Source organism: Marmota monax, unplaced genomic scaffold (assembly GCF_021218885.2).
Source record: "Marmota monax isolate L192 unplaced genomic scaffold, Marmota_monax_Labrador192_F-V1.1 WCK01_AAM20220418_F8-fsc00021, whole genome shotgun sequence".
Taxonomy (NCBI): domain Eukaryota; kingdom Metazoa; phylum Chordata; class Mammalia; order Rodentia; family Sciuridae; genus Marmota; species Marmota monax.
In genome coordinates, this window is record NW_026695228.1 from 19,688,760 (window position 1) to 19,703,026 (window position 14,267).

The 14,267-nt window shown below is 43.7% G+C and overlaps 1 protein-coding gene across 6 annotated transcripts in view; it reads right to left on the minus strand.

Annotated features, from left to right (window-relative positions):
* Gatad2a (GATA zinc finger domain containing 2A) overlaps positions 1-13,656 on the minus strand; it is a 110,486-nt gene extending 96,830 nt beyond the window's left edge. For all 6 annotated transcript variants that reach the window (XM_046436807.1, XM_046436803.1, XM_046436799.1 and 3 more), the window contains exon 1: positions 13,496-13,656. The gene's annotated coding sequence lies outside the window, so the exon portion shown is untranslated. The remainder of the gene's footprint in view (positions 1-13,495) is intronic.
* Between the last annotated feature and the right edge of the window lie 611 nt (positions 13,657-14,267).

The window sequence follows — 14,267 nt, forward strand, 5'->3', positions numbered from 1 at the left end:
TAAACAGGAAGTTCCCAAAAGCCCCCTTTTAATTGTATCTAGTTTCACACACCTGGCAACTTTTTTCATTGATTCCTCCCCAAAATCTTCTAAATGCTTAATACAACATCTGGTACAGGGCTGGGGTTGTGGTTTAGTGATAGAATGCTCGCCTAGCATGTATGAGGCACAGGGTACGATCCTCAGCCCCATATAAATGTAAAATAAAGATATTAAAAAATAAAATAAAATAAACATCTGGTACAACCTCCCCTGGACCAAAAGAGAAGCATTCCTCAACCTAAAAATGATACAAAATATAAATTGATTACTTCTAAAGGTTTCTGTGACCCAGTTGTTGGTTTTTGTTTTGTTTTGTTTTTTTGTCAGCAACTTGCTTTGCTACAAAGAAATGCAAATGTTCAAATTCAAACACCAAACAAAAACATTCTTATTCTCAAACTTGCTATAGGAATTCAGATACTTCCCAAATGCCATGTGCAAGGATAGATTAGAGCAAATATTTAGAATTTTCACTCTAATACAGTGGTTGTATATTTTAAGAACTGCTTCATGCTGTGATGATTAATCAGATGGTGTATATTAAAGCAATACAAGCAAAATATTACTTCATGGCTCCTTACATGAGTCTTGATTAATGCCAACTTAATTAACTAAAACGGAGTAGAGGGTGGTCAGGATAGAGACCTGAGACTTGAGATGAATGTAAGGATTCCAGAGCCTGAGCTGGCAAGCCTTCTGTGAGTCACGAGAGTGACAAACTACCCTGTATTAAAGAGGGAGGTATCAGCTGTAACATATTAATGACACATCCCTGTGGTCTGAGTTATGCACTGGTGACAAGTGGGCTGCTCCAAAGGTCAGTGGCAGCTTCTCCAGGTGAGGAAGTCAGGGAATGGGGGATAGTGGGCAAAGGTGAAGTGGCTACAGGGTTTATTTATGTGATAAGAAAACCAGGTGTATAGATGGATAAAGTGACAAATGGCAGTGAATCCAGGCCTGTTTGTGGGTCCTTGATTAGGCTTAGCTGCTTGGACTAAAATCCTTGCTGCCTGGATGCCTAGTATAGACTAAATAGCAAACAGTTCAGCTAGTGATTATGAAATATGATGCAATCACCTGCACATTCTAAACCTGAAGAAACTAAGAAATGACTTGGGCTAGAATCATGTTTTTCTCAGCTTTCCCCTGGCCTTAAGAGTAAGTTGTTCAGGCTGCATTTGTAGCTCCGTAGTAAAGCACTTGCCTAGCACGCATGAGACACTGGGTTCCATCTTCAGAACCACATTAAAAAAATAAATAAATAGATAGATAAATAAATAAATAAATAAACAAATAAATAAATAAAGGTATATGAGGGGGGAGTAAGTTGTACAGCTGGGGTTGTAGCTCAGTGGTAGAGTCCTTGCCTAGAAATGTCTGAGGTAAGTTCAATTCTCAGCACCTCAAATAAATAAATAAAGTACTTTAAAAATACTTGTGGGCTGGGCTGTGACCCCAGCACTTGCCTAGCATACATAAGGACCTTACAATTTGAATCACACATACTCACACACAAACACTTGTTATTTAAATTCTTCTTTCAAACTCATTTTAAGCTTCATATCTTTCATAGACCAAATCCTTGCTAACAGTAGTCAGGCCTCCTTACACCCTAACCACTGTAAAATTGTCTATCTTCCAAATATACTATTAGATAAACTTCTAAACACCATCTCAGCCCTTTCCTACACAGTTGAGAAACTGAAGAAAAAAACTGGAGCCTAATTCCATGTTTATGTCTCCTTTTATAGCAGAAATTGGCCAAAGCCTGGATGCAGTGTCAAATGGCCTGAAAAGGAGTAGCATCACCTAGTGAATGAATGTTTATGGTATTATACTTTTTTATGAGAAAATTTCTTTGAGCTGGGCAGTGGTGCACACCTGTAATCCCAGCACTCAGGAGGCTAAAGCAAGTTTAAAGCTAGCCTCAGAAACTTAGTGAGATCCTAAGCAACTTAAGTGAGTCCCTCTCTCAATTTTTTAAAGAAAAGGGCTGGGGATGTTGCTCACTGGTTAAGCATTCCTGGATTCAACCTCTAATTAAAAAACAAAATGAAAGGAAAAGAAAGACAGAAAGAAGGAAATAAAGAAAGGAAGGAGAAAGGAAGATTTCTTTGAAAAATTTTTATACCTTTATTTATTTATTTTTAAGTTAGGCAGTTCCTTCCACAGGAGTCTTTGGGTAGCCCTGATGATGTCCCTCCTGCTCCTATAGGGTTCTGAGCACAAACACTTCCCTAAAGGGTTAAGCACAAATTGTTCAGAAGTCTTTTTTTTTTTTTTTGTATATTTTTTTGATGATGGGCTTTATTCATTTATTTATATGTGGTGCTGAGAATCGAACCCAGTGCCTCACACATGCTGGGCAAGCAAGCAGCTTTACCACTGAGCCACAACCCGAGCCAGCTCAGAACTCTTGTGAGCCAGAAGTGCATCTCCCACTGTCTTCATCTGCTGTCTCACTAGTTGGCAAGGAATATCTCTTTTGTGTCTACATATGTTCCCACCTAATCTAGATCAATGCTAAGTCTTTGAAAAGTTAGTAAGTAAACTATGTGTCCTATGAATTAAGAAATTAAAAGAAGAAAAAGCAGAAAGTACTATTAAAATTTTAAAAAGGCTGCCAGTCTTGAGTATAGATATCAGCCTATTCAAACCTGCTCTGCAAAGAAAGAGTGTTAGTCACATCATCCCTGGGTCTGCCAGTAAACATCCTTAGTTTAGACAAAAAGGAAAACGGCATCCAGTTCACACCCCAGTTGTTAAACTGGCAAACTGTCCAACTTACTGTTTTCTAAAGAGGAAAAACATTCCTCCAAAGTATTTTTCTAATAGGATAGGTAGCCCCCCTCCCCCATAGAGGTGGAGGGTCTTTCTAGATTTATTTTTTCCTTCACAGAGTGATAACAAAGAACCACACCCTCTTGAAGGCCTAATCAGGCCTATATTTCACTACCTCTTGGTTCGGGAAAATTTTTCATTTCAAATTTAGGTCAAAAGTCAAACTTCCATAGGGATACTTTGAGAGGTTAAAAATAAATCCTAAAGCTTGAAAACATCATGAAAGTTTAAAAATTATTCTTATGTGTTAAGATTTTAGACCAGCTGAAGGTCAACCCAGTGGCACACATCTGAAAATCCAGAGATTGGGGAGGCTGAGGCAGAAGGTTTGCAAGTTTGAAGCCAGCCTCAACAACTTGGTGAAGCAGCCCTAAGCAATTTTTTTAAAAAGGAGGGGCTGTAGTGGCTCAGTGATTAAGCATACCAGAGTTTAATCCCCAGTATAGGGGGATTTTTTTTTTTTTTTAATTTTGAGACAGGGTCTCATAATTTACTTAGGGCCTGCCTCGCTAAATTGCTGGGGCTGGCCTCAAACTTGCAATCCTCCTGCCTTGGCCTCCTGAGTCACTGGGATTACAGCCACTGTAATGAAAAATGTGCCCAGCTCGCTCACCTGGCATGCATGCGGCCCGGATTCGATCCTCAGTACCACATACAAACAAAGATGTTGTGTCTGCCGAAAACTAAAATAAATAAATAAATAAATATTAGAATTCTCTCTCTCCCTCTCTCTCTCTTAAAAAAAAAAAAAAAAAAAATGTGCCCAGCTAAAACATACTTTATTTAGAGATAGGGTCTCACTGAATCACTTAATGCCTCACCATTGCTGAGGCTGGCTTTGAATTTGTGATCCTCCTGTCTCAGCCTCCCAAGCCACTGGGATTACAGGCTACCACATCTGGCCTGTTTATTTTTTATTTTGAGACAAGGTCTCTAAATTGCTGAGGCTGGCCACAAACTTGCAATCCCCTGCCTCAGATTTCCTAATTGCTGAGATTATAGGTGTGCACCATGGTGCCCAGCTTGGATTCAATTATGGCACATTTTTTAAAATATTTTTTGGATGCTGATAAACCTTTATTTTATTCACTTACTTATAGGCAGTGCTGAGAATCAAACCCAATGGCTCACACATGCTAGGCAAGTGCTCTACCCCAGCCCTATTATGGCACATTTTATAAGACTTTCTACTTTTGAGTAACTTCAGCTTTTCTTGCTGAAGTGCTCTGTTCTAACTCTGATTTTAAGATGAGGATACCTCATAAAATTGAGAGAACTTACCTGGCTGTTTTTACTTGCAGTTCCTTGCCACCCACACAATTCCTTGCACCAGAATGCCTAGCCACCTAACAAGTAGTTTCTCCCTATCCCTCCTCCTTCCTCCATTCAACTGTAGCATTCTGCTGCACTTACTGGTTCTTGCACCTGTCTTTTCTTGGTAGCCTATGAGCTCCTATCTCCAGCCAAATGCCTAACCCCTAGCAAGTTAAATTAGCATTTCCATATCTTTAGAAGGTAGGCTTTTGCTAATAGATATGCAGCCACATGGAGTTTAGCTATTCAGTTTTTCCCTCATTTACCCCATCATGCTTCAGAAGGCATTGCAAGTCCATATAGCAAGTATCCTAAGGTGATATTGCTGCAATGAACAGAGGGATTTCACTAGGAAAAATAAGTCAACCCAGGAACCTCCACAACAACAGCTCTCAGACATGTCCAGCCTGAGTCCCAACATGGATGAGCTTGCTCTTAAGCAGTATTAACTGCTGAAGATACCTGTCCAAACCTGAATGCCAACCTCAAGAGGGACAGTCAGCCTTGATATAATTCTGTAACAATACATTTACCAGACACCTACAATAATCTGGCCACTTGTTTGTTTACCATGCCCATACCACAGATCAAGAACCTAAGGATAAAAAAAATTAGGCCACTTGTACTTAGGCCATTTTCCTGAGGTCACAGGCCAGGAAGTTATGGAATCCTGACTCAAACCCAAAGTTTTCTGGCTCTAAAGTTTCTACTGCACATAGTGACTTCCACAGTACCTTTGCACACAAACAGACATAAATAACTACAAACCATTCTTCAAGAGTACACTCTTGCTGAAACACCTATCTGCTCTCTGTTTCTCTAAGTTCTATATACACCTCCAGGACAGCCCTGGGAGAAGATAAGCTCCTGAGAGCAACATTATGAAAATGTGACAGGAAACTATCCCGTTGGCCATCTTGCCAAATAGGCTTCTGTACTGTGTGTATATTAGCCGAGCCGCAAGAACTGCCCAGTGAAAATCCACAGGTGGCTTCCAGCTCTAAAGGTAAGCCACTTACAAGAAAAAAAAGGAGTACTTGAACATATTTTCTATGTTCAAACTGGGGCCCAAGTACTAAGCCAAGAGAGAGAAAGAACAGGAAGTGAAGACGGAGCAAGCATCTACTTCCCAAGGGCAGCAGGAGCCCAGAGGTGGGAGCCTGGTCACATGCACAGTTGCATTATTTGTCCACATCCACTTCCGGCCTAAGCCTGTCTCTCCAACTCCAGAGTCATTACTTGAGAGTGGAGGCAGGCAGAACAGACTACCAGAACTCTCATTATAACACTCTCCTCCCTTTCCCCTCTGTGCCCTAAATGAGAATCTAGCCCTACTCTCTGACTCCACCCCTCACAGATCCATCTACCTAAGAAAATCACCTGTTAAATAATTGGCCTATGTGGATTAATATCAAATCTTAAGAAAGGGCTGAAGGTATAATTCAGTGGCAGAGCACTTGCCTAACATGTTGAGGCCCTGAGTTCAATTCCAAGTCTGGTGGGTGGGGGTGGGACAACACATCAAATCTAAGATTTCTAACTTCGCCCTAATATGGGAAAGTCAAAATAGCACCTTCTCAGCCAGGCACTGCACAGTGGTGGATGCCTATGATAACAGTTACTCAGGAAGCACAGTTACTGAGGCAGGAGGATGGAACAAAAGTTCAAGGCCAGTCTCTGCAACTTAGGAAGACCCTGTCCCAAGGACTGAGCGTGTAACTCAATGGTAGATCACCGCTAGGTTCAATCCCCCAAATTGCAAATTAATATATAAATACATGGCATCTTCCCAGTCCCAGTGGAAGAGGGAACATTAGGACAAAATAAACCCCATGCACAAAGAATCTACCAATACATGACAAAACAATCATCTATTGGAAATCTCACTTTTCCTATGTGATCAACAACAGCCAAGCGCCTCCCTCTCTGAATTTTTTTTTTCTTTTTTTATGATTTCAAGCAGCCAAGCATGATGGCTCTTGCCTATAATCCCAGCAGCTCAGGAGGCTGAAGCAGGAAGATGGTAAATTGAAGGTCAACCTCAGCAATTTAGCAAGGCCTCAAGCAACTTAGTGAGACTCAAAAAGGGCTGGGGATATAACTTAGCAAACTGGGTTTAATCCCCAGTGCCCAAAAAAAAAAAAAAAAGATTTCAAGCAAGCCAAATGTGGTGGCCCAGCTACTGAGGAGGCTAAGGTAAGAGGATCACTTGAGCCCAGGAGTTCAAGACCAGCCTGGACAACACTATGAGACCCAGACCCTGTCTCAAAACAAAAAATATTTCAGCCAGGTGCAGTGGCACATACCTGTAATCCCAGTGACTCAGAGACTGAGGCAGAATGATCACAAGTTTGAGGACAACCTCAGCAACTTAGTGAGACCCCGTCTCAAAATGAAAAATAAAAATGGGCTGAGGATGTGGCTCAGTGATTAAGTACCTCTAGGTTCAGTCCCTGATACCAAACACACACACATACACACACAATTTCAAGCAAAGCAAAAAGGGGTTTTAGAGCTATTCATGCATTGCCATGAAGAAATGCCACAGGACTCCAAAAACACACACCACTCACTACCAACGTCAAGAAAAGCAAAGCTGGGGCTGGGGATGTGGCTCAAGCGGTAGCGCGCTCGCCTGGCATGCGTGCGGCCCGGGTTCGATCCTCAGCACCACATACAAATAATGATGTTGTGTCCGCCGAAAACTAAAAAATAAATAAATAAATATTAAAATTCTCTCTCTCGCTCTTAAAAAAAAGAAAAGAAAAGCTGAAAATATTCCCCATGGTGACCATCCCAGACTCTCAATTCTCCAAGTTTACGGCCACAGTCATCATGGATCAACTACTGCCAACAGCCAACAATCAACTGGGAAAAATGCCATAATTTCTGCCTCCTTTTAGAGGGAGGAAATAAGTTTAGAGAGGAAATTAAAAGAGGTAAGGAGGTTTTGCTTCTAAAGCTCCAAGAAACTCCACCCCAGGCTCTCAATGACACCAGCTGCAGTATTTAGGGAGATTCCCAAAGAGACCCCACAATATTAGTTCATTCGTTTATTTTCTTGTCTTCAAATGGGATGCAAGGTCCCGGAGGGCCCACTGCAACAATTCTGCTCACTACTAGACCCCAGCACCTGCACACGCATCTCAGACATGCAAACATTTGTTGCTGAATTTTTACTGACATAGGAAGTCACATCAACCAGAAGATTTAACACTTTCAAATGTTTAATCCAATTTAAGTTACATTTTTAAACACTCATTTTCAAGGACCTGGGTTTGACCCTAACAGGAAGAAAGAAAAAGGGCTGGGCTGGGGATGTAACTCAGTGGTAGAGCATCTACCTAACACGTATAAGGCCCTGGGTTCAATCCCCAGCACTAAATAAATAAGTTAATTACAAATTTATTTATTTATTTATTTAATAAAAATGAATATTTATTATTTATTATAAAATAAATATTTATTTATTTATTTATATTTATAAGGGACATATGAGCACTCAAATAAGAGCTTTACTTATGACAGAAGCTGTCATAAGTAAAACTCTTATTTGAGTGCTCATATGTCCCTTATAAGCCAGTTTAGAAGAAAAAACTCTATTCAAACAACCATACCATTATAAACAAAGGTGTCAGAGATGATAAAGCAAAACTTGATACTAGAAATTAAAAATAACACCATCCATTCATTTGGGTGAAACCATTCCATACAGTAGTTTTATCCCATTTCCAAAAGAGGTCAGCTTATTTCTTATCATCAAGATCCCATAGGGATTGAATGCCCCCAGTGCTGTCTCCAACAGGAAGGAAACCCTGACTTCCTAGCTATTTCAGTTATATAAATCAACAGTTTATCAGCCAGAGTTAGAAGCTGACCAGTGTTTGGACCCACATGCCTTTTAAACCTGCCCACCAATGGATAACCATAATACATTACATTAAATAAATGTACCTAGATCAATATTATTTCTAACTATCCAAGGTCTTTTATTGCTGTAAGGTTCCTTCAATTAAAAAGAAAAAAAAAATTTTTAACTTCCTGTTAGATAGAGACACAGTGGTGGCGCCACCATCTACCAGAGTGAAGTCTGTGGTACACAAGAGACAGCATTATTTCAAAGAGGAGAGAGATCACTTTAAAGTTGTTTACCTTATTTTTTAAATTTTTAAAATAATAAACTTTGCTTCTTTCTCATATAGTGGAATATGTATCCTTAAAAGAATTGAAGTCAAGGCCCTGGGGTTTGATCCCCAGTTCAAAAAGGAAAAAAAAAGAATTCACACATATTTAAGTTTAGTAAATTTTCCTTTGCTTCAATAACAAAGTCATTTTGTATGTTGGGAGGGGGTTAATAATTCCAGGAACAAAACCATTTTTTTTTCAAACTTAGGAGCAGCCCACTAGGGGCCTAGTTCAGATTTTCACCCGTTATTTCCCCCCAGGTTTTATCCATCAGGGGCAGAGTCAGAGTTCCATCTGTCCCCATACTAAGAAGTGAAGAAGGCTAGGCCCAATTCACCTGTCATGATTCTAGGGCTTTCACTAATTGCTAAGCAAAAGCCCTCTTAAAAATAAATAGACACAGGGGCTGGGGATGTGGCTCGAGCGGTGGCGCGCTTGCCTGGCATGCGTGCGGCCCGGGTTCGATCCTCAGCACCACATACAAACAAAGATGTTGTGTCCGCCGAAAACTAAAAAATAAATATTTAAAAAAAAAAAAATTAATAAATAAATAAATAAATAGACAGATAGATAGATAGATAGAGTGTACTGATCACCTTGTTCCCAATCCACTGCCATTCCCCTCCAACCCCAGTATTGCCTTCACTCCCCAAACCCAAAAGAGCTGTTATTATCACTACAGCTCTAATAGACCCTAGTTCCAGGAGTGAGGGAATGAATTCTGATCTTCTTGAGGGCACTAAGCCATACACTGGCCCTCTCCAAGTACTATTATTGTGTGGCGTCAAATGCCTTTGTACACCGCTTTCCCAGTCTTTTGTTCCCAAATCTGATCTGTTACCATGAAAGAACAGTTCATCTTTCAAAGTGTAAGAACAGATCACTCACCAGGTAACTCCTGCATATCTCTCAATCAAGCAGTCTCAAAATATGGATAAGATTCTTTAAGTTTATGTTCACCTATTTTTTTCTTCCCACAATTCTTCAGTTCTTATAATCTTCTATTTTGCCTATGGTCTAATTAGAGTAATACTTCTCCCTACTTGCCCTTAACTCTCAAATTACACCCATTTGACAGAGGGAGATGCCAAAGACAAGGCAAATACAAATAGCCCACATAGCAAAATTTATCTCACATCTAGTGAGATGAACACAGAAAAACTTTTACAAAGAGACTCATGGGACAGTGGGTTTTCCAACAGATTAATCAAGCTTTTTTCTCTTCAGGGACATTTAGCTTTGGCAGAATGTCAATCACTTCCTGGTCTGGGAGTCCAGACCAGGACCCTAATATCATGTGCAACATAACCAATGCTTATTGCATGTCAATCATATATGGGGGGTTGTGCTAGGTGCTTCCAGTTCATTATTTCGGATTCACTCATTCATCTAAGAAGCATCTCACAGCAATAGGTGCCCTCACACAACTCATAGCATGTTTTCCCTCAAATATTTACAAACGTGTTAATTTTGTGCCATAACTTGTCCAAAGCCACACAACCAGGAAGGGCACAACCAGAACCTAATCTTTCCCTTCACAATAGGGAGAGAGAAGTGGGTGCTACAAACAGAAACAGGAGAACCCTAAAGTTGGGGACTCCAAGGATAAATGAGGGAAGACTTTCTCCCTCAGATAATGAGGAGGGAAGTCTCAAGAAAGAAGGACTACCTTGCTATGGTTTGGATATGGTTTGAGCATCCCCCCAAGGCTTGCCATGTTTAAATTTAAGCCCCATTGTGATGTACTAAGAGGATGGGAATTTAATCCAACTATGATGTTTAGAAGTAGGACCTTTGAAAAATGATTAGAGTTAGAGTGGAGTCCCCATGATTAACTCCTGGGGACTTAAAAGAGAGAGAGAGAGAGAGAGAGAGAGAAGCCACAAACACATATGCATGGAATGATCCCGTTTCTTGACACATGATGCTCTGTACCATCTTGGGACTCTACCAGAAGAAAACTATCACAGGATATGAGCCTTTGCACCTCCAAAATGAGCCAAAATAAACCTCTTTTCTTTACAATGTAGCCTACCTCAGGTATTTCATTACAGTAACAAAAAAAAAAAAAAACAGACTAAGGCAGTCCTTCTGACTTCAAAGACACCAGGTTCCCTTTTTATCACTCTATCCCACAGTCCTGTTTGTTTTGTTTTTGTTTTCAGTTGTCAATGGACCTTTGTTTTATTTATTTATATGCGCTGCTGAGAATCAAACCCAGTGCCTCAAACATGCTAGACAAGCACTCTACCACTGAGCCACAAACCCAGCCCCTCCTATGGTTTTCATTTCACATCTCTGCACTCATCTCAGGACAGTCTAAGCCCCAAGGTCCCCGCCATCTTTCCTCTTCACCTCAGGGCTGTGCCTACAGCTGACCAGGAAGAGGCAGTAGAAGAGTAAAAGGTCTGTAGCAGCATCCTGCCTGGACTTGACTATCCCAGGAGCAAAGGGCCCAGGAAACTCTCCAACCGCCTCTCCACAGAAGAAAATAGCTCGAGTTGAAACTTGTGTCCACATGGTCCACCGACAGATTTAGAACTCAAATTATAGCCTCGGTAGGAGTCTTCACAAAGGACTCAAATTAAGTAAGACCCAGATGGAAAAGAACAGGAGAGAGACCGCCTTAAGTTAAACTGTAAAGTGAACTGCAGTTCTAGCAAAGTCAGAAGGAAGAACCTGTTGACATGCTAAACCAAACTGGAGTTCAGCCTATATTTCAGAACTCCACTTCAGTCAAGCTCTCCCCATGTTTTTAGTTTGAGACTTGTATGTGGACACGAAGTAGTTACAAGTTACTCAGGTTTCAAACTGAGTTCATTCCTGTCCTTTGGACAATCTCTCAATGCCAGCATTCATCTACTTGGGCTCCTGAGAACTCTGCATTTGGCGAAGCAGATAAAATTAGCTACTGGAGTGAACCTGGAATCCAGGGTGGGCCATTAAAAAAATACATAGACATTTGCAATAGCCACGTAAAAACTTCCTTTGGGCCAGGCTGAAGTTACCTAAAACTTAGGGCAATGTAGTCAAATTCTGTCCCCTGCCTCTCTTTCACTCTTTCTGGATCTAATGTGACCCACTTCCTGCCTCTTGCCCTGCCTTTCAAACCAGGGGCACAACAGATCTTTTATTGATCAAGGGGTGAATCAGAAGGCTCAGGGAGAGAAAATGCAGCAGAAAGACCCAAAGGAGAATTTTCTTCTCCTTTTTTTGTAGGGGGCGGGAGGGCGGGGGAAGGTGAGTTACACTATGCAAAGGGAGTACTGAGGGACAGGACAGGAAGTAGGTTGGTTCCACAGCTTGACAATGTGATAATGGAGAGACAATGTCTCCACTCTGTCCCTTTGGTCTCCAGACTGGCCTTACACTGGCCTGTGGTAGCCCCAGGGCTGGAAAATGAAGTAACCAAGGTGGTCATCTAGCAACAATCCCCAACTCCCAAGTCCTGCAAGTCTTAAGAAGGACAAGAGAAAACAAAGGGGTGTTTTTTATTTTTTGCCTCTAAGTCTTCCAACTTCCCCTCCAGTCACAAAATCCTCCAGGCCAATGAAAGGTGAGATAAAAGTCCAGAGAAAACCCCCTGCCTAGAAGAAAGAATGAAAAGGAGGTGGAGGGACATTTCTGGTCTCTCCCTCCACAATAAAGAAATGGTGCCACAAATAGAAACAGGGGAACCTCGAAGTTGGGGACTCCAAGGATAAATGAAGGGAGAGTTTCTCCTTAGAGAATCAGGAAATAAGGCTCAAGAAAGGGGGGGGATACCTTTAGGCAAGTGAGAATGGAACCCTTCAAATGCAAGGGAACCTCTCAGAGAAATGAAATGATCCACAGTGTCTCCCCGCAAGAATAAAGTATCTTGGAGGGGCTGGGGTTGTGGCTCAGTGGTAGAGCACTCACCTAGCGCATATGAGGCACTGGGTTCCATCCTCAGTACCACATAAAAATAAAATAAATATACTGTGTCCACCTACAACTAAAAAGTGAATTAAAAAAAAAAAGAATAGAGTATCTTGGAAAAGTGGAGGCATATTTCAGAGATGGGCAGGACCCATAGGAGTGGGACATCTCATATGGGGGGAAGAATCTTTAGAATCCCTCAGAAAATTGCAGCATGCACAGATTAGTAGACGGCTCAAAAGAAAGAGAAATACTTTGAAAGTTGGGGGTATACCTCAGAGAAATAAGGATCCAGTCAGAAGTATGGACATCTCATAGTACCCCGCACACACCAGGAAGTGAAGGAACTCATCAAAAAACATAAGGGTTTCATCAAATTGGTGATAACTCCTTTCTGGGGAACACCTCCAGAAAGGACTCTGCAGAAAGCAGGAACAGTCCAGATTAGCTGAGGAAACTTGGGAGGAGAAAGTTGCTCAAAGAAGTGGGGCCAGAAAAGCAGGGAAAGTATCTCAGAAAGGTAGGGGACGAAGGGGACTCATCAAAAAAGTGGAACAATAGCTCAGAGAAGCAGGGACCCCCTCAGAGAATGTGGGGGGTTCCCTATAGAGGCAGGGTGATGTCCTTAGAGAGGTGGACATCCCCAAAGAAGGAGGGTCCCCTCAGAGAGAAGGAACGTCTCCTTAGAGAAGGAGGCCCCCATCATGGAAGCAGGGGATACCTAGGGACCCCTTTACTTTCTGAGGCCCCTCAGACAATGTCTTCCCATAATAGCAAGGGTCTCCTTAAAGAAGTGGGGAGAGGGTCTCAGAGAGGCCAGAGACCCTCAGAAAAGGGGGTGGAGGCCCTTCAGAGAACCAAGCAGTCCCTCAAAAAGGTGGAGTGTCCCTCAGATGGGGCTCCCCTCAGAGGCATGGAGAAGGGGGTCCTCAAACAGACCGGGGTCCTGAGGAAAGGTGGACCCTCAGAAAAGTGGACGGGACTTTAGAAAAGGTGCTGTTTCCCTCAGAGGCATGGGTCCTAAAGAAAGGTAGGGGTTCCCTAGAGACGCAGGAGTCCCCAGGAGAATGGGACACACCTCAGAAAGGCGGAGGACCCTCAGAGAACCGGGTCCACTCGGCGAACGTGGTGCCGGGGAGAAGCGGAAGCCCCAGAGGAACGCGGGGCACCGGAAGCCACGGACCCCCACCAGCGGCGCCAGCCCCGCACTCACCGAAGTTGCTCGACGTCCCTGTCGAGGGCGGCTGGAGCCCGGGACGGCCACGGGCAGCGCGGTCGGGTCGGGTCCAGTCACGTCCCACGGCTGCGGCTCCCTCAGGTGGCGCCTACGGCGGCGACGGCAACGACAGGACGACCGACGACCGACCGACCGACTGCGCGGGCGGCGCGGGGCGCGTTTGGGCAGCGGGGTGCGCGTGCGCGCGCCGGGGCGCTGACCCCGGGCGGGAGGAGCTGCCGCGCCACGCTCGGAGCCGCCGCTCGGTCTCGCCGCTCGGTCTCACACTGAAATTGCCCGCTTCACAGCCCGGCTTCCCCGGTTGCTAGGCAGATTTCGCCTCTCACACTTCCGGGTTGAGGCGCGTCTAGCCGAGTGGCGGCGCCGCAGGCCAATGAGGTCTGGCCGGAGCTCCTAGGATCCGCACCCCACGGAGGGTGTGGCCAGTCTCACGACGGACAGCACGCTGTGACCAATGAGCGCGTGGGCCGGCTGGCCCTCGGGATCGCGCCGGTGGCTGGGGCGGGCCCTAGTGGGTGGGACATAATGACTGACAGAAAAACTGCCAATGGGAGAGTGGAGCGGGCTACCAGGCCACTCAGGGTCCTTCGAAGGCAGGACTTCAACTTCGGGGCGGGAATGCCATGAGGGGTGGGGCCTGGGGGACGCGTCAATTCGTGGCCGGCTCGCTTGGACCCCGGAGGGTGGTTTGCCTGGGCCGCCCGGCGGCCGGCAACTGGCTGGGCAGGGGGTTCCCCGCAGTGCTCAG